At 54.8% G+C, this 26,495-nt stretch overlaps 1 long non-coding RNA gene across 2 annotated transcripts in view; it reads right to left on the reverse strand.

Moving 5' to 3' along the window:
* LOC136792054 (uncharacterized) overlaps positions 1 to 26,495 on the reverse strand; it is a 298,855-nt gene that overhangs the window by 16,518 nt on the left and 255,842 nt on the right. Inside the window, exon 3 of one of the 2 annotated variants that reach the window (XR_010835208.1) lies at positions 15,727 to 17,009. The exons of the other annotated variant lie outside the window; for it this stretch is intronic. This is a non-coding gene — a long non-coding RNA (uncharacterized lncRNA). Of the gene's footprint in view, positions 1 to 15,726; positions 17,010 to 26,495 lie in introns of those variants that run through there. 2 annotated transcript variants of the gene reach the window in all.

Below are 26,495 nucleotides of genomic sequence, written 5' to 3' on the forward strand. Positions count from 1 at the left end.
GTCACCAGGTCCCTATAAAACTTGGCCTCTCATTTGTTGTTTCAGCAAAGAGTTCCCAGGCCTTTCTTTATGCAAGTGGCTGAGTGGGAAAGCCAGGCTGAAGGAGGGTGCAACCCTGCCCGGCCCAGGGCTCCTGCCGGGGGCTGTCTGTGTTGGAGGCTACGGCAGAGGGTCCCTGAGTCAGCGGGGCCTCCCTTCTCTGCTGGGAACCTAAACCCACTGCCGGGAGGCGAAGTTCCCAACTCAACCTGCACATCCCGAGGGCCTTCTGCACGCGGGGCGCCGCCGGCTCTGATGAGGCAGTTAGGCCGATCCCATGCCGGGAGCCAGGGCCCAGCCTTGCCGCAAAGATCCTTCTCCCACTCCGGCCGCAATTCTCCAGGTTCGTGGTACAGGCATCAGATGTCCTGTGCAGAAAGGACCTCTAGGTTGTAAAAGCGATGAGACCCCTTTCACGCTCGCAAAAAACAAAACCGTCTCGTGGTCGCCGTGCGTCCAACACTTAGCACTCGGGGGCCGTCGTCTGTGGGACGTGGGGAATCCACATTCCTAGGCCGCGGGGAGCTAGATGCGGCGCCCTGAGCTAAGCTTGGGGGGAGGACCCTCAGCGACCGGGGTTAGGGTCTCCCCTCCCTGCCTGGCTCGTGCTGTCGCCTGGGAGAGAATGGTGCCCCTTGACCAGCCGGAGGCCCCACGGGCAGCAGCAGGGGTAAGTCCAGCTGCAGCTGTGGAGGCTGGTTGAGCCGGAGGCCGGCGTTCGGGCCGAGTCCAAGAACAGGACAGCATCTGCACCTCCGCCCAGGCGCCCTTCCTGCCGACAAAGCCCCCCGACTCTTACCTTCTGAGAGCTGACACCCCTTGGCCTAGAGGCCAGGCCTGGGCCCTCCCCTTGGGCCCTCGGAGCTCTCGGCACCTCGGGGCCCTTGCAGTCGTGTTGGCGGTGATTCCCACGACCTGGGGGTGCTGCGTCTTCGTGTGTGTAGAGGGGGGGGTGTGCGCATGCGTGCCCGCTGGTGTCTGTGTCTGTATCTCAGGAGGCGGGGACGTGAGCCTGGGCACAGCCCCCTTCGCCTTTCCGTGGATTCCTCCTCAGGGATCCTGCACCTTCCTCAGTCAGAGTGAGCTTTTGACCGAGACTCTGGCTTACACCTAGGTAGTTTTTTTGGACATTTCAACTTTCTGAGTCCGGTTCTAAAATAATAACTGAAATTTTTAAATACCCTTGTTTCCCATTAAAATCTCAGGAAAAATTATTGGTCTCTGTGATTGTTACTGACGCGAAACAATGAATTAAATCAAAAGCATCCCTTATTAGCGTCCTGCGTTTTCCCGTGTAGAGATGCTTTGCTCAGCCTGGGCTTTCCAGCTATTCAGTGTTAGGATGTGAAACTGGTAATTACGACTTTGGGAAAAGGAAGAGCTAAAGCCACAGAAGAATGAGAAAAATGTGTTACGTGGTAAAATTTGATTATAAAAGAACAGTTGCCCTTTTTAGCCCCAGTGTTGGGATCTGAGCGCTGCCAGCTTCTGCCAGAGCCCGGAGGCCAGGACGCTCTGTCCTGTATCCTTCATCCCCTGGGCTGGGCCAGGCTGCCGCGGCCCCGGCGGCCAGTGGCTACGTCCGGCACAGACTCGGGCTCCTCAGAGGTAGAGTCTTGTCATCTTTGGCAGCAGACCGCAAGTTTACGAACGCGACCGTATTTTCCTGCACCGTCACATAAATCATCACCCGCGCCACCATCGAGGTGATTTGTGATGAGCACAGGTTGACGGCCTTTTTCCCAGCGAGGGCTGTGAGATTTCGGTGAGTCCGCGGTTCTCATGTGGGAGGACAGGCCTGGCTCCTCATCTGTTTCTGATTCTCGTGGGTCTTAGGAGGCCAGGCGGGGCCCATCTGTAGAAGTGGAGAGCCCTGTGAAACGCCCCGGGGCTCGCTTTCAAGGCGGCTCAGCTATTGACGATCCAATCCGGCCGTGCAGAGTCTCACTGGACATCTGTTACTCCTCAGAAGGGCTTCTTCGGTTTCTCCCAACTTCAGTCACTGGGAAACCAGGGGACCCTAACGGGGCACAGGAAGTGCTCGAAACCGAGGGGAAGATACAGCGTTGGGGGAGTGTCCGCACTTCACTCACTCCTGGTCCGTTTCTCTGTATCACAGGGGCCCTGGGCGACGTCCAGCTCACAGACTCAGCAAATGGACGCTTCGTAAAAGGCTTGAAAACAGACCCCCATTTTAAAGTAATGCAAACTCACTGTCGTAAAATTAAAAAAAAAAAAAAGTAATTAATCTCACCACCTAGAGATAATCAACCATATCCTTTGTATGTATTTACATTCAATTTTTCTTATATGTATTTTTATACAGTTTAGTTTATGCTGTATCTTGAACCCCGTTTAGCATCGTAACAAACATTTTCCCGTACCACAAAAGCTAATTCTAACGGCTGAATACTGTTTTGCTATGTGGATGATTTCCTCAAGTTATCAAACATAGGGTACATGTATCATTAGTGGTACATAAGATTATTTTAGCTAGCATACAGATAAATATTTTTATTCTAATAGCAATGTTAGTTAGCGTTCATTTGTTTCAGTGAGTTTCTTTTTTTTTTTTTTTTTTTTTGTGGTACGCGGGCCTCTCACTGCTGTGGCCTCTCCCTTTGCGGAGCACAGGCTCCAGACGCGCAGGCTCAGCAGCCATGGCTCACGGGCCCAGCTGCTCGGCGGCATGTGGGATCTTCCCGGACCGGGGCACGAACCCGTGTCCCCTGCATCGGCAGGCGGACTCTCAACCACTGCGCCACCAGGGAAGCCCTCAGTGAGTTTCTTATATTAGAAGAAGATTTATCTTTAGAGAGCATAGACATCGAAGTGCAATTTATTTTCCAGCTGGCAGCGTTCCTCATGCCTTTCGCCTCTCATCAAGGGGTCATCGCGGAAGGAGATAAAATGTCAGTGGTCACTTGGGCTTGGAGTGAAGTCCAGGAATTCCAAACTGATACCTGATCATTAATTCCATATCTTTTTAAAAAATATGCTAATTCAAAATAAGACTGCTTGACTTCCAAGCTTACTTCTCCTTAAAAACTTTCTTTAGTCTCTGATTAGCCCAGAACTATACTGGACTCTGAAGATTTTCTGAACTAAATGAGGCCCCTTTTCCAAACTAATGTCATCTAGATCTATAAGATAAACCATACCCAGAGAAATTTGTTAGTTTTCCAGTATTTCCCCAAATATTGTAACATTCATTAGGTTAATGACTGATTACCAATGATCCAACTATTCTGTGAAGACAGCAGCCTTATATTTGGTACAATATGAGAGTAGGTACATAGTTTCCAAACAGATACTTCTTGATCGATTCAACTTCAAAGTAGATTAGAATTTCTGTTTGTTTGATGGGGATCATACGTTTTTATTCAAATTAATAAATGAATTTGGCACATTAAGAATGACCTGCTTTTGTTATCATAACATGGTAACTGCAATGAATTCTACAGGAAAAATTTTTAAATGTTAATGTATATCAGAGAAAAATATGTAGGAATACTGCATATTCCTATTATGTCTTGGATATTATTACTTAGAATGAAGCTAAGTAAAAAGAAGGGTAGTTGGTTTAAAGTAGACGTAAAGAAAAGTGTTAAAGTGAGTAAAAATACAGATAGTTGATGATGGTGTAGAAAACTGAGGGTCTGAAGTCTGGGATGTGAGGCTCTTGATGGACAGTCCGCCGTTTCCAGTGTTTTGCTACATGAGCAGCTCCGACGTGGCTTCTTTGCGTGTGTGATTATTTCTCTAGGACGGATTCCTGGGAGTAGGATTCTAAGGTTAAGAGCCAACGTTATGAATAGTAACCCCGGTTCAGGCTCCAACAACGGTGAAATCCTAGAAAAATAATTTCGCCTCTTGATTTCCTAGTGTTTTTATCAGTGAAAGATAGAAAAATTAAATTCTTAATTCATAGGATCGATAAAGTAATGCAGATCAATTGAACGTAAGCCCCAAGATCTTGGATCTCCGGGTCCCTCCTCAGCTGTGTGTGTGATGGCAGTTCTGGCAGGTGTACCTGGGCGCACCTGCCCCGAGTGCACTCCTGTCTCCTCTGCCTTCCCTCCCTCCCGTCTGCCCGCTCCCAGCAGGGATGCCCCCAGTTCCAAGGTGGGAGAGGATGATAGTGTCTTTCTCTTGTTTATAGTTCTAAAGACTAATGATTACCTAATAACTGATAACCGTACTCATCAAATGACCTGCTACAGTTCTCCGCAACCAGTATTTCTTAGGAAAGGGAAAGGTTTATTTTGCTTGAGAAAATGGTCAAATTATTTAAAGGTCTGTTTTGGAAAACGTTTTATTGACAGTTGACCCACTAACTTCCTCATCCGGCCCGTCTCTTTCCAGAGGTGGAATGAACTACTACTAACTACATATGAATTCTTTACTTTGTGTGTATTACAGACTCTGTAAAATACAGCAAGATCAGGGGAACCAGGAGGAAAAAAAGTGGTCAGAAGACAGGTCAGGTCCTTCTAAGTGTGAGCACGGCAAGTTCAAATACAAAACGCACGCGTGCAATTCCGTCCTTACGGGTTGTCAGAGGTCAGCCCCGATCACATACCGAGAATGAAACGCAGCAGCCCTGTGACCGGAGCCCCTCCAACGGCCCCGGGCGAGGTCTCTGCCCTCTGGCCCCTCCACCCCGCTCCTGCGGGACGGCGGCTTTCGGCGGGTGGGGAGGGGCTCCAGGGATCCGGAAAGGCTTCGTCTCTCGGCTCTGCCCGTTTTTTTTAGCTACACCACGTGGACTGCTTTGCAATCAGCATTCAAAGGAGTGTCGGAGATTCTTCATGTCCCCAAAGTGGACTCTATTGTACAAAGAGTGTAAGACGCGACGCTGAGCCAGAGCTCTCGCGAGGCTTCAGCACGGGTGAAGCCCCCAGACTTGTCGGTGAAAATGTGGAGCTGGTGGAGGTTTCTCCGGAGGGGGCGTTCCCAGCCTTACATGCGCAGCGGGCTTCCGGCCTTCAGAAGGTCACGCGTCCTCCTCTCAAGCTCCAGCGGAACCGTCCAGCCGTCTGGCAGGGATCCGGCCCCGCAGCTGCTGTGCGGACCCGTCCGAGCCCGGCTGCCGCCTTGCCCGGGGTGAGCACCGGACTGAGACGCCCCCGCTCGTGCGGGCGGGGAGCCCGAGTCGTCACGGCCTCCTTTACCAGGTGCGAGGAGCCTGGGACCCCCAGACGTCCCTTGTGCAGGCGGGAAGCCCCTCGCCACACACTGCCCCGTCCTGGGGCTGCCCTGGCTTCTCCTCCCCCCTTCTGTTGCTACGGACGCCGCACGGAAGCCTGGCGCCCGGACCAGCATCCTGAGGGGTCCCCGAGAGGGATCCAGGCGGGAGCGGATCTCCCGGGCTCCCGAGCAATCGCGGGGACCCCGAGCCCCCCCCACCCCCAGGCAGAGCTGCCTCTGCACTGAGGGACTCCTTCTTTCTCACGGCTTTGAACCACAATGACCCCAAAACATTATGTTTGGACTTGAAAGACAAGCTTATTTTTAAAGTTGAACTTCCTACATGGCTGCACATAGCATCTTTTAATGTTAGTGTTTCAGTGTGAACTCAATTGAGAGTTCCAGCAGAGCCAAAACACACAGTCGCGCTGTGGGAAAGTGCCTTGAACTAAAGACCCCCCGCTCCCCGCTGTGTGAGGGGTTCAGCCTGGACTCGACTTCCTGCCCGGCTGAGGCGGGGAGCCCGTGGAGCCCACACGCCGGGGCCATGCAGGGGTCCGGGGAGGGAGCCATCAGCTCCTGGGAGCACGGGTGATGTTTCAGACGGGGTGTGAAGGGTTTTCCTGGGGAGACGGGCTCACCAGACGGTAGGAACCTGGGTTAGGGGTCCAGGGAAGCAGGAGAGGGCCCCTTGCTGTAAGTCCATGCTCACCACAGACGGGAACTTTCCCGCCTACGGTCGAATTCTCTCTTGACCTTGCCTGATTCTCAGGGTAGAGAAATTTGCACTCGCCGTGCCAGTCTGGGGAGACCCTCAAGGAGGGTTCGTCCTGACTCATCCCCTCCCCAGAGAAGGGGCCCCTACTCTTTGAAGGGCTGCACCCCAAGATCTAAGCCATGATGGGGGGCCCTGGAGTCATCATAGTGAAGGGGCAGCAGGAAAGTGACGCTGCTGGGGTCTCCCCAGGGAGACAGACGCAGACGCGTTGAACCTCCCCCCTCGGAGCTCCCAGGTGGTCACTGCTCCCGGGGAGAAGGGGGGCCCCGGCGTGTGTCCGCAGATCCCTTTACCCTTAGAAACCCCCTTTGCTGGCCGGGGTCGAGATGGTGCACAGAGGCCTGGCCAGCAAGAACACTGCTCTTCTGACTCAGTCCAGGAGAAACCCCAGGGGCAAGAATGAGGGGCGACAGGGGGGACAGAAAGGACGGAAGGTATCAGGACTTTGTCCCCAGCTGGCCTGCTGTGGGCTTGACCGACTCCTTTCCCGTTAGGTCCTGTGACCCAAGGTCTTTCTTAAAAGCAAGTAGCAGAGATACAGACTTGACATTTGGTGCAGTCAATTTGGAAAACGGTTTGGCAGTTTCCCAAAGCGTTAAAGATAGATGTACTATATGACCCAGCAATTCCACTGTTAGGTATCTACGCAAGATAAATGAAAACATCCAAATCACCTGTCCACACAAAGACTTGTATGCAAATGTACATAGTAGACTTATGCGTAATGGCCAGAAAAGTGGAGATGATCAAAACGTCCGTCACTGGTGAACTGATACACACACTGTTCCATATCCACTCAGTGGAATATGATTCAGCCATGAAAAGGAATGAGGTACTGACACCTGCTACAAGCTGGTGAACCATAAACATGTTGTGCTAAGTGGGGGAAGCCACTCACTGAAGACCGTGTAGTGTATGGTGCCCTTTCATGAAATTTCCAGAAAAGGCGCATCTGCAGACACAGAAGTAGATTGGTGGTTCCTGGGCCTGGCATGGGAAGGGGAGTGATCTCAGGGCTCCTTTCTGGGGGATGGAAACGTTCCAAAATTAGGCTGGAGTGAAGCCTGCACAATTCTAGAAATTTACTGAGAACCATTCCATGTGTACTCAAGAGAGTTTATTCTGTATACAGGCATACGCATTCTACCTCAATGAAGCTTTTTTTAAAGCATCTCTGGGGCTGTCTCTGCAGACACAGTCAAACGTTTTTGACTCTGAAGGAATCCCCTCCAGTCAAATTTGCCCCAAATACCACAGATATCACCTGACCGGGGGCTTACGTTAACACACGTCTCAGAAGCATTAAAACCAAAAGCGCCCTGCGGGAGGCCCCGGAAACAGGGCCCTCTCTGTTAGCCGGTGGGAATCTGCCTCTTGGTGACATTCCCTCTGGTCTGAAGGTGTGGCTGGCACAGAGCGTGTGGACCACAACCAAACTCGCAGTTAAGATCGACTGCCCCGTAGGCTGCTTCTGGAGAGCAGAGCTGGGGATTTTCCAAGGTACGAACTCCGGGCTCACCTGGCGGCAGGTCAGGACAACACGCCCTGCAGACGACGCAGGTGGGTCTACACGCGTGGGCGCTTGGCCTAGGAACCTCGCGGAGGCGAAAGAACAAAGAATGAGAAACGGACAAAACACATCAAAAATGGCACAAACGTGGACACAACGTACGTACGTGGGTTCTGGATGACATAGGACGCCGCCCGCGGCTGCAGCGGGGTTTTGGCCGGGAGGGGAATCGCTGAGCAGGGGACGAGGCTGGCCTTCCGTCCACTTAGCTCGGAACTGGCTGGGTTTGTTGCGAAAATCGACAGGTATTAACTTGGTACATTAAAGAGCAAAGATGAAGAAAGTGGGGAGGTGTGGCCGAGTCCTCGGCACCTGCTTGGGACAAGGCCCAGCTGTGTCCCGCGGGCCCTGAGCAGCAGAGCAGCCTGGTGATGGAAGCCTCCATCCTGCGACCTGCCTGTTGGGTCCCGAGCCTCCCATCCCCGTGAGGGCGGGATTAGCGCCGTGAAAGCGGGTGACGCTTTGTCCCGGGAAGCTGGCGCTGGTAAAAAAACGCAGGACGGGCCGAGCCGGATTGTTCTCCAAGGTGCATTTAGCCTTTCATCCTGAGAGGAGCTGTGCCCACAGCACCAGTGGGGGAACAGCCCCGCCAGCCTTGCGTTTATAACCTCTCCCTCCTCCGTGAACAGTTATAGTCGTTTTAAGGCTTCTTGCCCCCAGCGACTGAGTCTCTATAAACAATTCTTTATTCTCTCCATGTGACCGTCCTCGGCACAGACATCAAGAGAAAATTGCCTGGTGCCTCTGATCCAGGGTTCCCGGGGGCCTAAGGTGGAGAGGCTCACAGTGGAGATGGAATATTTTCCATCCTCAGAGGCTGGAGACCACAGGCCCTGGAGACACATCCAGCTCCCAGCCTGTTTGCTTACAGCCCTCAAGCTAAGGACGGTTTCCGTATTTTCAAACGCTGAAGAAAAGTCAAAAGAAGGTTTCGTGACGTGTGAAAGTGATATGAAATTCAAGCTTCCGTGTCCATGCGTACAGCTTCGTGGGAACAAACCCCCCCCCCCTGTGTATTTGGGCTACAGGAGCAGAATTCAGTAGTTGTGATGGACACGTAGGGCCTTCAACGCCTAAGGATTTACTCTCTGGCTCTTTCCCGAAAGCGCTTGGCGACCCCTAGCTTAGCAGGTGACCCCGGCTCCAGTCTTTGGTAGTAACAGCACAGGGGGTGGGGGTGGGGGGGAGGGTCACCGCAGCTGCTGGCGGAGCGTAACGAGCTGCTTCTGCGATTAGCCGAGCTACCACGCGGCGTATTCAGCCTCGGACGTGCCACACAGCAGTTAGGGGACAGGATCTTCCCCAAAGCACGGTGTGATGTGCACCGCCAATTTAATAGTAGCTTTTCTGGGAAAAAAGAAACATCAATTGCGTAAACATGCTAATTCTGGAAATGCTAATGGGAATGTACGTGAGTTACTTTTCACGTGTTGCCTCACTCCCTGGAAAGGCGGCTTCCTGGTGGCTGGGTCTGTGTCCTGCTCAGGTGTGCAACCCAAGGTCCACACGGAGCTCCAAGAAGTCAGGGACCCGGAGAGCAGGGTTTTGAAATCTCTAGCGGGTTGTGACATCTTTTCGGTGGACCTACTTCTGGCATTTTGAAGATGAAATAGGACAGAATAGGAGTTATACGTCAGAACAGAAAGACAGATTAAGTGAGAACATATGCATCACACAGAGGGCGTTTCCCTTCTATGCGTGCGTGAGGGCTGGGGGAAACATCTTTCTTATCGTGGGGTGTGGTAAAGCAGATCTGAAGCCCCTGCCCTGGCGGACGCGTTTGAGCTGCACTTGGCGGGTACATTTAACAGCAGCCGCGATGTGTGATTCAGGGTTGTACAGATGCACCGGGTCAGGGAGAGCGGGGGTGGGGGGCCCGTGAGGACCATCACCCCCAGTCGGCACCTCCCCAGCACCGGCCGTGAGCTTTACACTCAGCCGAGAGCCGCGAAGCCTGCAAAGCAACGGATGCCACGGTTCCCGTCCTCAGGAAGCTGACAACCTACTGGGGGGCAGGACTCGTGCCCGCAAGTCGGTAACCAAAGCTCAGGGAGGCTTGACAGCCGTCCTGGGGGACAGCCGTCCTGGGGGACAGCTCGGGCCAGAGGCGGAAGACAGGCTTGCCTGGAAGAGGGTGCTGGATGATGGCCCAGTGAGGTGGATTGTTCAGTGCCGAGTGTTTATTCTTCACGGCTCGGTCAAGACAGAAGCCTTCCCAGCCAAGACTCCAGCCAAAGCCCCCACCTCCGGGGCGGAGGGGTGACCCCCCTCTCCTCCGCTCTGCACTCTCGCCCGTCCCAGCGCCCCTTGGGGGCGGGACAGCCCTTCCTCCTCACCTGGACACAGTCCCTGGTGCAGACGAGCAAGCCCATCAGCTCTGATGATAAATTGACGAGCGAGGAGATGTGGTGAGTCGTTGCTCCGTTACCTTCTAACTGTACGAATGGTGAGCTTTAGTCGTCCTTTTGGCTCTGAGACGAGAAGCAGGGGCAGCTCGGGAGAATTCCCTGTTCCAGGTGCTTCTGAAAGTGAAGCAGGTTCCTGGGAAAAGTGTAAGTTTTCTTCCACCCCAGCACGGAGGCCCCCCGGTGCAAGACGGCCGTAGAGGGATCCACGAACAAACGGCTTAAAAAAATCTTAGAATGTCTGTCATCTCTAAGTGTTTATGATTTTACGCAAACTAAGACCTTGAGCTTTACCAGGATCCCAATCCAGGGTCTGGCCCTGCCCGTGTCTGTGTCGTGCGAGCCGCGCGTCGGAGGCAGCAGCTCAGGGACCTTTCTTTCAATCCGGCTGGTGTACTTCACTCCACTTCGTAGCAGCGGCATGTAGATCGGAGCGCTGCTGTTTGAAATGATGACTTTTTCCTTCGGGAAAGATACTTGGTGAGAGTCAGCGGCTGTTTAAACTCTGACTAAGAAAATGCCCCAAAACGGAGGGGTCTCCTCTTCTTCTACCTAAGAGCGTTTACTGAAACTGGAGTTTCCATGACGAAGATGTGGGTCGAAGGACCCCCATGCTTCACACCCTAGATGATTTTCGAAGCAGAAAACGCCACTGCTGCCGAGACAGAGGTGCGCTGACAAGCGCTCGCCTGCTGAGTGGAGGGGGCCGGGGGCCTGTACTCACTGCCCTGGGAGGACCAGCCCCTCAGGCCAGCGGCTCCCCGCCGGCTCAGTACAGGCGAGATCTACTTCACGCTTTGGGGAGCATGCGAACCTAACGTCGTCTGCACAGACTGTAATTCATTTCAGGTTGCCCCTACCGACGGAGAGCTGCATTGTCTCTAATCTCACTCGGGCACCCCTGGATGCCTGTGGGTATAAAACAGCTACTGGTGAGACAGATGCCCAGACTCTAGAAAGATTCACAGATTCTTAGGTTCCTAGACTCTCAATCTCCAGATTCCTAATTGCTGGAGTCAAAGGTCTGCATCTCCTAAACAATGATGGATGCCACTTGCTGCCCCCCAGAACTCTGGTGCCACCTGCATCCCCGCCGGAGCAGGCGCGAGGGCCCGTCCCACGCTCTTACCAGCTCGGGGTGTTGAACAAGCTTTGATGCCAACCGCCTGCTTCCTGAAGAATTATAACAGAGGGAGAGGAAGAAATGCCCTCGCTTTTCCCTCCCTCCTGCTTCCAGGCCCCACCAAGGCCTTCCCATGCCCACACCCACGGGGGAGCCTGCAGCAGGGCGCCGGGCGAGGAGCCCTCAGGGGCGGGGCGCCAGCCGACTCCGCACTGTCCCTGCTCCCCCGAGGGCACTGACGCCCGTGGCTTCTCTGCAGCCTGGCCCCGGGCTCCCGGGTCCCCTTGTTCGGACATTCGGTCGTTGGTGCGACAAATACTCAGTGACTGTCTGTACACATAAGGTCCTCGCGCAGTTCCTGGGGCCAGAGAGAGGACCACCTCCCTCCCTCGCAGGCCCCCTTCCCTCTGCGCAGTGATCCTGGGACGAGCCCGAGTCTCAGGGACGCCAGCGCAGGATCTCAAGGCCCCGGGCTCTCGGCGGGCTTTGTCTGCATCTCCTGAGGGTCCGCCGTTCTCCCTGCTCCGGTCCCACGGGCATCACCGTGGGTGCTCAGCACCCTGGGCCTGGGCCACCCACACGGCCTGCTGGGCTCAGCTCTCTCCACGCAGCCGCCGAGTCCAGCTCTCAGGGTCCCCGAGACGCGCTCCAGAAGTCACCTGCCTGCTTAAAACCAAATGCATTTTGAAAGATCTGGGCTCAGACTGAAATTTACTCCAAAATCTATACTTCGGGGCCAAGTGAGAGCTCCCTCTCTCCTTTTAAGCTGATTTTTTTTTGCGGTGAGCCGGCCCCCAGCTCGCTCACACCTGGCTCCTCCTCCGAGCTGCCAGCCCTGAGGCCGGCGCGCAGCTGTGTCGTCGCCTGAAGGGTTGTGTCATGGCCACGGCAGGGCTGTGCTTCTATCGCCCGAGCCCGGCCTCATGGATGCTGTTCCCTGTGCAGTTCGTTTCCCCCAAACACGGGGCGATCCCGACGCCCTGGCCCCACCCCCTCTGCGCTGCGCACGGCGCCTCCCCACAACGTGTCTGGACACAAGCGAAGGGCTTGCCAGCTTTCCTGCCCCTTCGAGAAGTCACCCAGCTCTAAACTGATCTAAAACTCATTTCCTTATCGTCTACTTTGCTTCGAAGTCGTCACTGTTTCCAAACTGCATCTGTGCCGGATGAGCACTGAACGGATTGTACTGGGTTAAAAGCTACTGATCCCCTCTGCCCCCCAAAACCCTGCCAGGGGTGTGAAACAATGGTATTTATCGGTGTGCATCTCAGATAACCAGAGATGTTCTTCCTTATTTCTGTTTCTCTCTCTCTCTCTCTCTCTCTCTCTCTCTCCTCATATTTAATTTCACCTGCTTGCAATTACTGGGAAAACAGAAATTCCGTTCATAAAGTCTACATTCTAACATGTTACCTCATAACATCCCCCTGGGCGTGTCCTTTTAGAATTAATGCTACCAAGTAAGTAAACCTCAAAGGGGTGCGCACGCACGCGCACACGCACGCACGCACGCGCACACGCCACTCAGGGACACACATGCTCACGTGCGTGCCAAGAGCCTGCTGAAATAGATTAACCCCCAAATTAGAAAATGTCAGAGCTCTGCGTTCAGTCCTAATTTTGCCTCAGCTGCCTGGAGCGGTTACAAACAAGCCTCGCGTCAAATGCCGCGTTTCTGGGGCGAGAGCCGCGTTCGCGCTGCACGTTGCTCGCCGGGCGCAGGGCGGGCTCCCCCTGGGTGGGGCGTTTCCCAGGTCGCCGCCCAGCCGCTCTTGGCGGAGGAGGCCCTGTGCGTGTCTGTTTGTAGAATAATGAGCTGTTTGTGTGACCTGGCCCATTGTGAGGTCAGTGGGCCCCGCTGCTAGATTGATAAACACCGTCTGCCGGCGGGCCCTGTGTCACTTCGCAGGAAACAGGCTTCGCCGGAACCCCACGTGGCCCCCCAAACGCCGAGCCGAACGCATTGTCACGCATCTTGGCCCCCGAACGGCCACATTTAAATTCCCCTTTTTGTCCAGGCCTCCCAGGCGAGCCCGGGACAGTCACGCGTGGCCCCCGAGAGGTGATGCCCCAGCGGGCTCAGGGGCAACCCCCCCGGGGAGGAGGCGGTCCCGCTTCGCCTCGAGCCCCGCACCTTTCTCTTTGTTCTGCAGCCCTCGTCTCCCCTGCTACCGACGGCAGCTGCTCCCCGGGAATGAGATGGGTTTCTGCCCTCATCCCTCGAGACGCCCCTTTTTTCCATCACTAAGGTTTTTCAGGCAGGGAAGATACACGATGAAGTGTAGTTTTACGGTTTCATATCATAGTTGTGTTTTCCAGAAAACGTTCAATAAGATGTTCCTTCTCGCTTACAGAATATTCCTTTAATCAGTTCCTTGGAAGAACCATGGGGCTGTATTTAAATTTTATTTCTGGATATTTACTTAAGGAATAATTGCAAAGAAGATTGGCCCAAAGAAAACGTGAGCATTTGTCAGAGGGCAGTATTGTACTTTTTTTCCTGCTTTTATGTCTGTTCATAAGTCCCTACTTCTGGCCTCCATGTCGTGTGACATCAAGGCCACAGACTGGAAGGTTGGGACTTAGGAGACGTAGCTTCAAAGGCTTCCTCTGCCTTCATCCAGCCAGGACGTCTTGCAGTGACCCCTAACCTCGCTGGGCCAGGGCCCTCCTTTGTCAAAGAACCGGGCTGGGGAGGGGGCAGGCATCCTGGTCCACAGTCTGTGGTCCTGAGCTTCCTGCCATCATGACCCGTGCGACTCTACTATAGAGTCGGCATAAGCCCGAGCATGTACTGTTGGCTAAAAGAAAATAACATTTCTGGGTCTGTGATACCGTGGGCCTTGCTTTCGAGGGTGTGGAGCTACCTTGGGACAGCAGGAGGGGGCCCGGGCAGAAAGCTGTGTCCTAACAAGGAGTGTTGAGAGACATGGGGTCCTTCAGCAAAGAACCATCCGCTGAGGACGAGGTCTTGTTTTATCACCTGTAATTTATCTTCCAACAGATCCACCGGGGAAGAAACAGTCAACAAGGGGCTTTGATCCCAAGGGGCAGTTGTCAGGCCCTCTTTGAGTCGGGGGTGTCGCCAGGCAGGAGTATCTGCGGATCTCTGTGTTTGTTGACCCCGTGACACAGCGCTAATGCTCAGTCTGCAAAAGCAGCGGAATGAGCGTGCGACCCCGGGGACTCAGCCCTTTGGGTCCCCGGAACCAGAAGTAGAGACGGGACCTGCGTGTGGACCTACCAGGGCCCGAAGCGCCGGCCCCGCTTCATGGGGACCCTTCTCAGCCAGGTCTTCAGGTGGTCCTGCATCAAGAGCCACCGTTTAAACTACCTGTGCGGGGAGCAGGGACCCCAGGTTACTCTTGGCCTTGCGTGGCTGTGACTTCAGGCGTCTGTGCAATTCTGTGGAATGTCTGAGACCCAGACTCCCTTCCACCAGCTGCCCGTCTGTGCGCAACCTCTCGAGGCCTCCGTGCATTTCCGGAGCGTGTGCGAGGGCTGCGAGGGCTCATCACCGCACCAGCTGTGGGCGGCCTCTCGGTATAAACCTTCCGTGTTGGTCAAGCAGTCGAGCGGAGGGGACCAGCCACTCCCTGCAGAGCTTCCCCCCTTTGGAACGTGTCCCCACCCACGCACATAGGGTCTCCTGCCCTGCTTCCTCCTGCTGGTGCCCGGGGCAGCTGGGGGCTGTGGAATTCGTCCTTTATTCCAGCTGCCTCTTCGGTCTGTGGCTGGAAGGCAGGGGCCCTGCTCTGTCCAGGGAGCTGGGGATACCGCACCAGGCAATCACCTTCCAGCTGTGAGTTTTCCAGAAAATCAGGGGTGCAGAGAGCGGAGGCCTTGGCGGAGCGGAAAGAGGTCCTGGTTAGACACGAGCAGACCTGGGAACCAGTCTAATTTCTGCCACCGACTCTGTGTGTCTTCAGGCCAACGAGGCCACCTCTCTGGGCCTTCAGTTTCCTCATCTGTGAAAAGACTAGCGTTCGGGCTTCCCTGGTGGCGCAGTGGTTGAGAGTCTGCCTGCCGATGCGGGGGACGCGGGTTCGTGCCCCGGTCCGGGAGGATCCCACGTGCCGCGGAGCGGCTGGGCCCGTGAGCCGTGGCCGCTGAGCCTGCGCGTCCGGAGCCTGTGCTCCGCAACGGGAGAGGCCACGGCAGTGAGAGGCCCCCGTACCGCAAAAAGATTAAAAAAATAAAAAAAAAAAAGAAAAGACTAGCGTTCACTGAACGATTTCTACACTTGCCCCCCAGCACACGTGTATTCTGATTCTTTAGCTTGAGCGACACGGGGTTTGACGTGTGGAAAGCAGGCTTGAAAGTGGGGTTTAGCAGGTCTTCAGGCACTGCGTGGGGTTCTAGTGGACTGGGCAGCTCCTACAGCCGCCCCGTGTTATCTCCCCGCGGCTCATGCCCCATCCCGCACCTTGACCCAGTCAGGGCCTCGCCCCGCGTCGCTGCTCACAGGCCGGGGACAACTGAGGTAGCTTCCGGGCTACCACGGGGAGCAGCGGGGCTCGCAGGAGAGGAACGTGTCCTGTGCACTGCTGCACAGAGTGTAGCATTTCCAAAGAGGTACCTCGAGTCTAATGAAGTGGATTACATTGGTAAATTAGAATTCGAATCTATGGAAGTGGATTACATTAGTAAATTAGAATTCTTGAAAGTCGCAATCAACCTCAAAAGGAAAATGTCTTAATCGGTCCATTTAAATTATAAAATGCTATTTTTACACAGTGAAAAAGCACCCAGTGTAAGAGTTAAGCTCTTGATCCATTGTTAGAGCCTGTTTGTATTGATTGGGAACTTCACAGGTATGGTTAATAAACAAAAGATAATTTTAAATAAACATTTAGAGCGATGTTTGCTTTATGACCCTTTCCTGGCATCTGTTTAACAGTTCTAACAAAAAAGAATTGGCAAACAATTATAAGCTACAGAGCTCTGCTGGGTAAAAGTGTAAAACTACTGAGGGAGTTTAAAGATGTTTTAAATAAGACAGTAAGTGATGATGTAAATTAATAAATATTTTTTAACATAAAAACTCAGGAGGCCTTTAATGAGCTGAACCACATTGAGAACTGCCAATACATTCTGTGTCTGTAACAGTTAAAAAGCGTTTAGTTATGATTCGCTTACTTTGGGGTCTGGGATTACAAAGCTAACCCTCAGTCTGTCTTTGAGAGTCTTTGTATGGGAAAGAGGCTGCGTGGCGTCCGCCCACCAGGCCAGGCACCGACCGATGTGGAGTGGAGACCCCGATGGCCTTCAAACCACCAAGCGCGACAGGTCTTTGCTTCCGTTGCCAAGTGTGTCTGGGGGTCGGGGAGCTGCGAACCGCGCCGTGCACGACGCGGCGTTGGGCTCTGCTTGTCTGTTCTACTCGGCGTGGGCGTCACCGTGAGAGGAAAGGTTAAAACACTCGGGAAGAGTCGCTTCCAGCAGCGCGGGAGGGCGGCAAATCCCCTTCCCCCAGACCGTGCTGGAGCGTCTGTCCCGGTCGCCTGAGTGCGGGGGAAACTGAGCTCCGCCCAGGGGGCTTCAAGCCGGGGGCGGCGCCGCTGGAGGGCTGGCTGGGCCCCGAGCGCTGTCCCTCCGGGCAGCGGGCGGCCGACTCCCGGAGGTGGACCGGCCACGGGGGCTTAATAAGAGCCCGCAACTCCCGTCGCCCGGAGGCCGTGCGCCCGTGTGGAGGCCAGAGGGGCCTGGAGCCGCCACGCGCGCCTGGTCGACGGACGGATCGGCGACACGGGAGAAGGGAGAGGCCCGCAGAGGCAGCCGAGATGGCGAAGGGGCCCCCGGCCCCCGGCCCCGGCGTCGGCGCGGTGAGCGCGGCGGTGTGCGGTGAGTCATCACCTGTGCTGGCCGGTCCTCCTCCCATCACTCAGCTCCTAGGCGGCCGGGCTTTCGAAAAGTCAAAAGAAAGGAAAAAACCTCAGCAGAGACGTCAGGGCGCAACAATGAGAGTGATTAAACAAATAAACACGCAACAATAACAACAACAGTTCCCCAGGGAAAAGTCCCAGCCCCGAATTCCTAGCCCAGGTTACGTAAAATGTCCAGGAGGCGACAAGAAGTGGCAAGGCACACAAAGAAACAGGAAATCGTGCCCGGTGCTCAGGAAGAAGGCGCGGCCCCGACGTGGAGACACCGGCCGCCCTGACCCGCTGGGTCTGCAGGGCCGACCTGCTTTCCCTGCGGGCGGTCGGCACCCTCTCGCTTTTGCTGGAAGACAGTCCCCGGGCCCATCGCTTGCAAGACACCCTTTATCCCCCTGGGGGCACCGCACGCCCCGGTGACCAGACCAATAATTAAGGTCCAGTAGAGGCGCCGGACCAGGATGGCGGGTCGCGCAGACAGGGTCTGAGAAACCACAGAATTGGGTCTTCACACGTAAGGCTGGAAAACGTCCCGGCCAGCTCTGTTCTGCAGGAGACCCCAGAGAGCCTTCGCCTCCTGGACCTCGGGGGGACTGTGCCCTGTCACCCAGGGCTGAGAGTGGCTGCGGGCTGGTTACAGAATGGGGCCCCTGACGGCCCTGGGTGATAGGACGCTGAAAAACTCGGGAGAGCCGCCGGGAGCCAGGGGGACACAAGTTCCGGGACCAGCGGCAGGTCAGAGCCGCTTCTGGGGGTCCCGGTCGGTCCCCGCGCTCTTAGCGCGAGGTGGGCGGCAGCCACGTTGTGGCCCCCTCTGCCCCGTGTCTGGAACCCAGAAAATTCCGACTGAAGCCCAGTGACGGAGAGTCTGGGTGTCGGGGAGGAGATAGCGTGGAAGGAGGGGGGCGAATGCGGGGGCTGGAGGGGGAGGGCAAGGAGGAGAGGAGGCTTCCAGGAGACCCTTGTTCAGGGTCAGGAAGACTCAGGTCCCCATCGGGGTGTGTCTGCATGTCGGATGTACACCGGCGTCAGGTGTGTGTGCTTGTGGGCTGTGGGCCTGTTTCTGGGAGGGGCTGAGACGCTCCCCCCTTTACACTTTGCTGACACTGGGGTTCGCTCCCTGCTTCCCATGGTCCTCGGGCCACAGGACGAAGGAAGTTTTCCTAGGAGCAGCCACAGCGCCAGGGCCTTTTGCAGCTGCAGTGCGTACAGCGAGTCCATCAGCCTCGGGACACAATGCAAAACCTCTCATTTCGCTACACTGTGGGCCAAACAGAGTTTTAAAGAAGAAAGAAAGGAAAATCAACACAGATGTTCAGAAATGGGTCAGAAGGCAGACCGCGTGAGACACTCCTCTGATCTCGGGAGGATGAGTCACCCCACAAAGGCCCTGGTCCAGGACAAGAGGTAACTGCTGGGAGTTTTCAGGACCACCGTTTCCACCATAGAATTTCCAAGAACCTGGGTGGGAGGAAAACGCCCCAAAGGTAACAAATGGTAAGGAGCGGCGTGTTCGACGTTGACGGTCACTGATTTGATGCTAACTTGTGTGCGTGTGAACTGTCCCGGGTTCACTCACCCGTTCACCCGGCAATTTGTTCAGGGTCTCCACGCGGCACACGTGGTTCAGTCCCCTCTTCCGTGGCCAGGGGGACGGGACGGGGACGGGACGGGGACAGGGGGTATGAGTCTCTGCGCCCACAGAGCCCGTGTCCCAGCAGGGAGCTCGGACCCCACGTGCCACCAGGAGAAATCTGGGGTGGACGGGGGAGTTTCAGAGAAAGCGACCTGGCATCGGGGGTGTCGCGGCGGAGCAGAGGCTGTGGGAAGGAGGGAGGCCCCGGGCCCCGCAGCCCCGAGCAGGGGCCGGGGACCCTGAGAACGAAGTAGCCTCGACGGCCGGACAAGGCGAGGACAGAGCTGGCAGAAGCGCCCGGAAGGGAGGCTGGGCCGCACCGGGGAGTCTGGAAGGTCGGGCCTCGTTCCCTCCGAGCTGCGATCAAAGCTTTCCTCCGGAAGCTGAGCCTCTGTCCCCGGGCCTCGGGGATGAGTGTCCTCGAGGGACACACCGGGCAGGCCGTCCAGATGCCCGGGAAGCCTGCCCTCCCTCGCCTGGCCTTCCAGGCCCCTCATAGCGAGCACAGGGCGGTCTTCCTGAAAGGCTGGCTTTGCATTTCGGGTTTAAAGGGACGAACTAGCCACGAAAGCGAAGGGTGAGAAGGAGCGAGTGTCCGCCGTTCGCCGCCGTCGCGTCTTTTCGTAAAGGGCCCGGCACGCCCGCTGGGGTCCTCGTCACCCTCCACTCGTTACAGACCGGTTCCCGTCTGAACCGGAACCAGACCCAGCCCGCCTACGAGTTCGTCTTGATCCACGCAGGGGAGTGTTTGTGGCTACGGGACAGATGAGCCCGTCCTGGACCCCCTGTGCGTAGACGGAGCCCGTCAGGGATTTCCGAGCGTGTGCAGACGGCTCGGACCCCGCCAGAGGGGAGTTCTGGGGACTTGGATCTGCTGTAATACAGCAGAATCACAGGAGTGCAAACTGGCCTTCTTTCTAAGGTCCCGTGGCTGAGCCACGCTCGTCAGTCAACTCAGTCGCAAATAAGGAAGCGTCGCCTGGCCCACACTTGCAAGCCCTCCGGCAGGGAAGCGACCGCCCGAGCCCTGCCGGGACTGGGCTGGCCAGGGCCCCGATCACCTGGTGGCTTCTGCGGGTGGCTCCTGCGGGCTCCAGAATTTCTCCCCGAAGCCCGGGCCCTATAAGCATTCAGTTCGTCCTGCCTGGCGACACACGGCACCGCGAGTGTTTCCTTTTCGGAGCAGTGTCCTGGCTCTGCCAGCTTTTTACCACCAAGTGACCCCAGAGGCTCGCACACACTCACCTGGTCGAGGGCCTGAGCTGGCACGTCTGCCTCTGAGGCTCGGGCCCGTTGGCAGTGCTCTGGCTCCGGGCCAGAGCCCCAGACCCTGCCCTCCGCCCCTCCTTCCCGGGCCGGGGAAAGCAGAGGGGCTGTGAGTTCGCTCGGGCAGTCACAGTGCTCCAGGGGGTAGGAGCTCAAAAGTGTCTCCCACAGCTCTGCGCACCTATCCAGTCCAAGAACACCGGTTGCCTGAGATCTGAGGGCTGCAGATATAAATAGTCTGGAGGGTTAGGATGGTTGCTACGGGCAACCCCTCAGTCATGTCTCTAAGGAGATGGTCTGCAATGGATGATGAGTTTGTTGCAAATGCTTCAAAAATAAAAAAACTACACGGTATTTTAGAAAATCCCGAGAAATTCAGACACTGACTATAATTGGCCCTGTGCTTCAGAAAGGTGACGGAAGAAAAAGCTTTTAATTTGCCTTTATTTCCTCGTTATTGAAAAGGTCATGGATGAGCTGAGTACAGATGAAAGCTTCTTGGAACAAATTAATCACCTGTTGCTTGTGAAAGTCTCAGGGTCTGAATCTTAATATCACTATTTACATTTTTACACTATCTTCTCTAAATGTTGTTTTTCCTATTATATTAATGAATAACCAGTAGGCTGGAATTTGTAGAGCATTTAATATGAGTTACTTTATTTGATGAATAGAGTTGAATGTTAAAAGTAATCAGGGAGATTTTTAAACTTTTACCTGAAGCAGTTATGATAAGATGTCATATTTATGGCAATTCCCTTTATCAATATTGTCTCCATTTTTCCTGGGAGTTACTATAACAAAATGGTTAAAGAAATCCCGGATTTCATCAAGAAAATGACCAAGAAAACAACTGAAAAATGGGCAGGGGATGTGAATAGTACAGCTCGTGGGAAAGAAATCATGAGAAACTGCTCATCTTCACGGTAACACAAGGAACACAGACTCACCTGTAAAATGGGCAAAGATTCGAGAACATTTAACAACACGTTCTGTTGGTGAGGCTGTAAGAAAATTACTTCTTTTCCTGCATTTACTCCAATTGCAGGAAAGTGTGCAAATCGGTCAGCTAATATAGAGGGGATTTGTCCACACTAAGGACATCGTAAAAATGCTTGTCTTTTGGTGCAGAAATGCTCTTCTGGACATTTGTTCTACAGGTAAACCAACACACAGGAGAAGATGGGCGTCGGGGTTATTCTCGGCAACGTTGCGCATATGCGGCAAAAACTGCAACAACCAAGGTTCCGTGGACGGACTGGTTACCGGGGTTGGGGCAGGTCCATCGGGCGCACGTGCACGCGTAAAAGATGAGAGACATTTATGAACCGAGGGAGAAGGTCCGGCAGGGAGATCACTAACCGGGGACACGGGCGTGCGCGGCAGCTGCGGCTGATGTGACAAGGGGAGGAACGTAGGAACGTACTCGCGCGCTCTTGCGTTGGCATCTGGAGCTCAGAAAGGATGCTCCAGAGTCTAGTAGAAGTTGAACCTGCAGGTAGGAGTTGGGGTCCAGGGTGGTCAGAGAGAAAGCAGGAGACTGGGGGTGGGGGTAGACTTGGCCTTTTTAGATGGTTTTCATTTTCGAGCCGGGTGAATATATTGCCTACATAAATGAGAAATTAAAGAAATAAAGCATGAACTCCAGAGTCAGCAGACGTGTGGCCTTGGCAACGTAGGCTTCCTGTGATGCATTTCCTCACGTGTAAAACGGGGATGATGATAGCAGCACCTAATCCACAGGCTATGATTCAAAGCAGAAAGTACTTGGAGAGCAGCGGTGCGGCGCCTGGCACGTGTAGCATATAGTACGCGTTTGCCGTGATTGTCTCTTACCCAGTGGTTCACTGCGAGAGGGCAGTGGTTTGAAGGAAACGTGCGTTCTAAGAAGATTAGGGTTTAGAACACCGGTTAGTAGGTTTTGAAAAGGTTTTAGAAATGGATTTTATTCAGCTGAATTAATCTTGATTTTGAGAGCTGAACTTTAGCTGTGACTTTACAGAGGAAGTATATGGACAACCGTTGCATTCCAGGTACAACGGCTGTGCCCCAGACAAGGACAACCTCCCAGATGAGGCTGTGGCTGCGACGTCCCTGCCCAAGGCGTGCCGCAGCGTTTCAGGTGTTTCCTGCCAGGCGCGAAGGTGAGAGGAGAACAGCTGGGAGGGAGACGGCCTGGCCTCTGTTCGTACAATCTTGAGCCATCAGCCCTGCCCGCGACGGGCGGCTTCGGTGAAAGGCTTGAGGAGCCGGCCTGGCCAGAGGTCTCTGGAGCTGTGTGCAGCACTGACCACGCCGTGATGCACGGGACGTGCTCCACACCTGGACGCAGAGGTGTGTCGGCAGGTGCCCGTCTCAGGGCTCGGGGCGGAGGGTCAGTGCTGGGCCAGCTCTCCATCTGGTCCGTGTGGAGGATTCGCCCCTGGAACAACAAGAGCCGACTCCGTGTCAGGGGCCTGTGAGCCGCTCACGGGTTCACTGTTCTCTGCAAGACTCAAGTGCTTTGCCTGTCAGCCGGGACTGTGACCCGCCTCCGGGGGGGCGGGGGGCCAGGACACAGCCTAGCGCACGGCAGCTGCTCCACAGGTGACCTCACTCACGTCCCCAGCCCTCGATGCGCCTGACCAGGGGCCCTCGATCGATACACTTACAATGACTTCACGAGGGAAGACGCGACAGCAAAGACAGTGGCAGGTGCAAGAAGCCAGGTGTCTTTCGAGGTCCTGGGTCACGGGGTCAGGCGGACGTGCACGTGCACATGTGTGTCTGCGTGTGTTACGCTTGCGTGTCCGTGCTCACACGGCACACGCGTGGGGAGGGAAGCAAGGGTTGGGCCGTTGACGAAAGGCCTTGTTGAAAGACATGAGAAAAGCTGACCCCGCCGTCGGCTTGCCATGGGATCTGGGGAGAAACCGTCCGTAAAATCACTTGTTGTAATGCCAAAATATTTACTTTTGGAAGGAGCGAGAAGAGAAGGGCTGACGGGAGGCGCTGGGGTTGGTTCTGGTCTAAAAGGGCCATAAATCTTCAGGCTGTGGAACTAGTGCGGCCCGGGATTTAATCACTGTCTGGATTTATGTTCTGCCTCTTCCGGTGAGACCCGGGGCGCTGTGGGGCAGAGGTGACCCCGCGAGACACCTGCATCTTCTGCGTCTTCCTCTTGGGGAGCCGCTCCCCCGTCAGCAGCTGTGCGGGGACCGCGGGCTCCTCCCCGTTTCCACGGTTTTCCCAGCGCGCGGGAAGTGCGCAGAGACGGCTGCACATTTTGGTGGGGGGCTGGGTCAGTCCTTGGATGCATGTTAGCGGGAAGAGCCGCTGAAGGTGAGGAGAGCCGAGTCACCCCTGGCTTTCAAGCACGAGCCTCAGGAAAGCTCTCCGGTTCCAGAAATGCGGTGGATAAATAATCTGAAATCTGTCCAGCTGCAGTTATCTCGAAGTGCTAGGAACACGTAAGCCAACGTCCTCTAAAACATGGAGCTGAGCTTGTGAGAAAGGCTGGGGTGCTTCCGGGGATCAGAGGGGGCTGGGTCGGGGGCCGGCAGGGGCATCCGGGATCCCGGGCAAGGGCCTGGGGCCCCAGAGTAATCGAGGGGCTCTGACTGCAAACCACCTTCGTGAGACCAAGAAGGATGGACCCCAAAGGGCAGGAGCAATGAAGGAGTCTGTCCTCCCCGTAGAGAGAGGCAGCGCCCGGGCCTGGGTCTCCCCTGGGAATTCCCGGCAGGGGCCCCGCACCCCAGGGAGGAGGCCCAGGAGATTCCAGAGACACAGAGGCTGGAATCGAGGCGTTAGGAAAGACAAACTTGGCATCAGGGTAAAGAAGTGCTATTAGTGATTTTTTTAAGTCGCTAAGTAACAGGGAAATACTCAACTCTGAGAGGGGATGAGGCCAGTAGAAATGACACCATGTCATTTCTGTAAAGCAGAAGCTGACGGGCTTCCAAGGAGAAAGTGGAAGCCCCCAGCTGCCACCACCCCTGGTTACAGGCTCCGGGGCAGGTGCTTCACAGCTGCTCCCGGCTCAGCCCAAGGGGCTCGCACAGCAGCACCGGACTGGTCTTTGTTGAAGGAATTGGTAAGTGATGCTGAAACAAGTCAGGACCCTAGCTTCCCTGCAGCCACCTCCCCGTGGGTGGGAGCCGGCAGATCGCAGCCCCCCTCCTGGGCGGGCTCACCCCCAGAGGCCGAGCACCCCGTCCCGGGGCTCCTGCCGCAAGTGGGATCTTTGTTCAGGAAATTCAAGCACCCGAAGGTGCCGGTAATCCTATGGTTCTGTGGCTGAGCCGAGTTTGGGATAATCCTTGGCGATGCCCTACAGCAATTCAGGGACTGTCAGGGACAATTTGGGCCTTGCGGGCCCCGTGTGGCGTGGCAGAGAGCGCGGTGACACGGCGTCCACGGGGGGCCTGCCCACGCGCTGAGCGGGCTCGGCCCCTCCACCGTATCTGGGGATTCCGCGTCCCCAAGTCGGAGAAGCCCGTTCTGGCCCAACACCCACGGGACGCGGCCTGACACTGACCACGTGGCCGCAGCCCCCAGTGCAGACGGCAACCAGGGCGAAGAACTGTTGTCACACAGGCCCCATTCTCCAGCAAACGCCCCATCAACTAGGAACTGACCTCGGCAAAGCCCACGTCCACTGCCACCGCCACGTGGGGACAGTCCAGTCTGTGCTTTCTTCTGGCTCTTCCCGTCGTGGCTGGTCCCCAGGTCCAAGCGTCGCAGGACACAGGAGGCAAAGTGGACACTCTTGTCTCGACTTTTCCACCTTTAAAGGGAGCAGCGCTTGAGGCGTGTGGTTAATCGTGGGACGTTTAGGGCTGCGCTTTTCAGGTTAAAGAGTTTCCCCTTGATTCCTATTTTCCTAAGAGTTTTAATGAAACAGCGTTGAAATTTATCCAACGTTGGGGTCTGAGATGCTGGGTGGAGGTGTGAGGAGATGTCACTTCATTCTCTATCCTTCTCCGGACAATTCACATCTTTCATAATTTAGAAAACATGCTTCTCACAGAAAACGGCAGCTCAGACGCCCTTAACAACAGCGGCGGGTGGGGGACCCCAACCCCACACAATACTTTCAGACGATTTATGTTGAGTCTGAAATTTATTCAGAAAAAAGGAGACGTGAGGTCATATTTTGTGGGACCATATTTTATGATAATATGGCTCATATTTTATGATAATATGGCTCATATATTCCTATAAGGTAAAAAGTGCTCCGACATGACTGGACATGTACCCCCTAAGTATTCGTTTGGGGCCAATGCCATGATCAATAGGTTAGTATATTGCTGTTTCACTACCTTGAGAGCTGATGAGGCCTTTTATGAAATGATGCTCACAGCACATGTATCCTGCTCTGTATGATACGGATAATAACTCTCGTATTTAAATGAAATAAAAATATGAACATTATTTCTTACATGTGGGCTCCGCTTGCAGAGCAGGGGTAGAGCCTTCAGACCGTGAAGTCACACTATCTGGCTTCAATGCCAGCTGGGTCGCTCACTGGCCCCGTGCCTTGGACACTTGCGTTGTGTCTCCGGGCATCTATTTTTTCATGTTTAAAACGGGAATAATGACGGCGCCCGCCTCCTAACGCTGTTGCGGGGGTCACGGCCGACGAGCGTGCCGGGCGCCCGCAGGCACCTGACCGCTGACAAAGGGCACCCCTGGACTTCAAGGGCGCCGTCAGGTTCTTCGTTTACATGATCCCTTTAAGTAACCCTTCAGTGTTACGAGATGACCCCACTATTGTAACTATTTCACAGATGAGGTCATTGAGGCTTTTGGAGAGATGAAAATTGTTTTAAAGGTTGTGGTTGTTTAATCTTTGCCTTATGAATGCTGTTTTGCTCATGTCTACCATCTGCTTGATGTTACATTCCCGATTAGAAACACGGCCCTCGATTTTATCATTGTTCGCATGAGGAAATATTACCCACCTTGCAATGATTTACTGGGGTGGTGTTTTGGGACACAGACGAAAGCAAAACACGAATGGAAATGAAATGAAAAATGCACTAGATAGAAGAAAATAAACCAAAATAAAACAAAGTGGAAGGAATTGCAGAGCCACACGGGACGGCAGGAAGAACGAGTTGCTGTGGGTTGCGGACCCTGGCTCTGCTAATGGCCTCTGTCGCCACCCTCACGCCGACAGGCCCTGTGGTGGGACCCGGAAACCCAGCTCCTGTGGCTTCGTTTCTCTGACCTGCCACCTGGGTGGACTGAAGCCAGCGATCTCCAGGTTCGCCTCCTGGTCTGATGTTCTCTTTATCAGAACCTGTGCCTGTTGGCAGCTTCGGAGACGGTCAGGTGCTAACTGAGCAAGTGTCGATGCTCGAAAAGTCGACAGGCTGACATGGGGAATTTACAGCTCAGAGGCGCCTCCAACTTTCTCAGTCTTGCTCTGTCACGGCTCCGTGTGTTTGTTTTACATGATGTGGACGTGGGGGGAAAGATTTATCTTTTTTGGAAGGATAAGAACACGTTACTTTTGTTACAATAGCTGATGCTCCCCTCCATGAAGCCCCGCCCTCACACTACACAATTTGGAAAACATTTGTAGCAGATGGCAAGGCAAATCCAGATGAAACTCATTATTCA

This window comes from Kogia breviceps, chromosome 10 (genome assembly GCF_026419965.1).
Source record: "Kogia breviceps isolate mKogBre1 chromosome 10, mKogBre1 haplotype 1, whole genome shotgun sequence".
Taxonomy (NCBI): Eukaryota; Metazoa; Chordata; class Mammalia; order Artiodactyla; family Physeteridae; genus Kogia; species Kogia breviceps.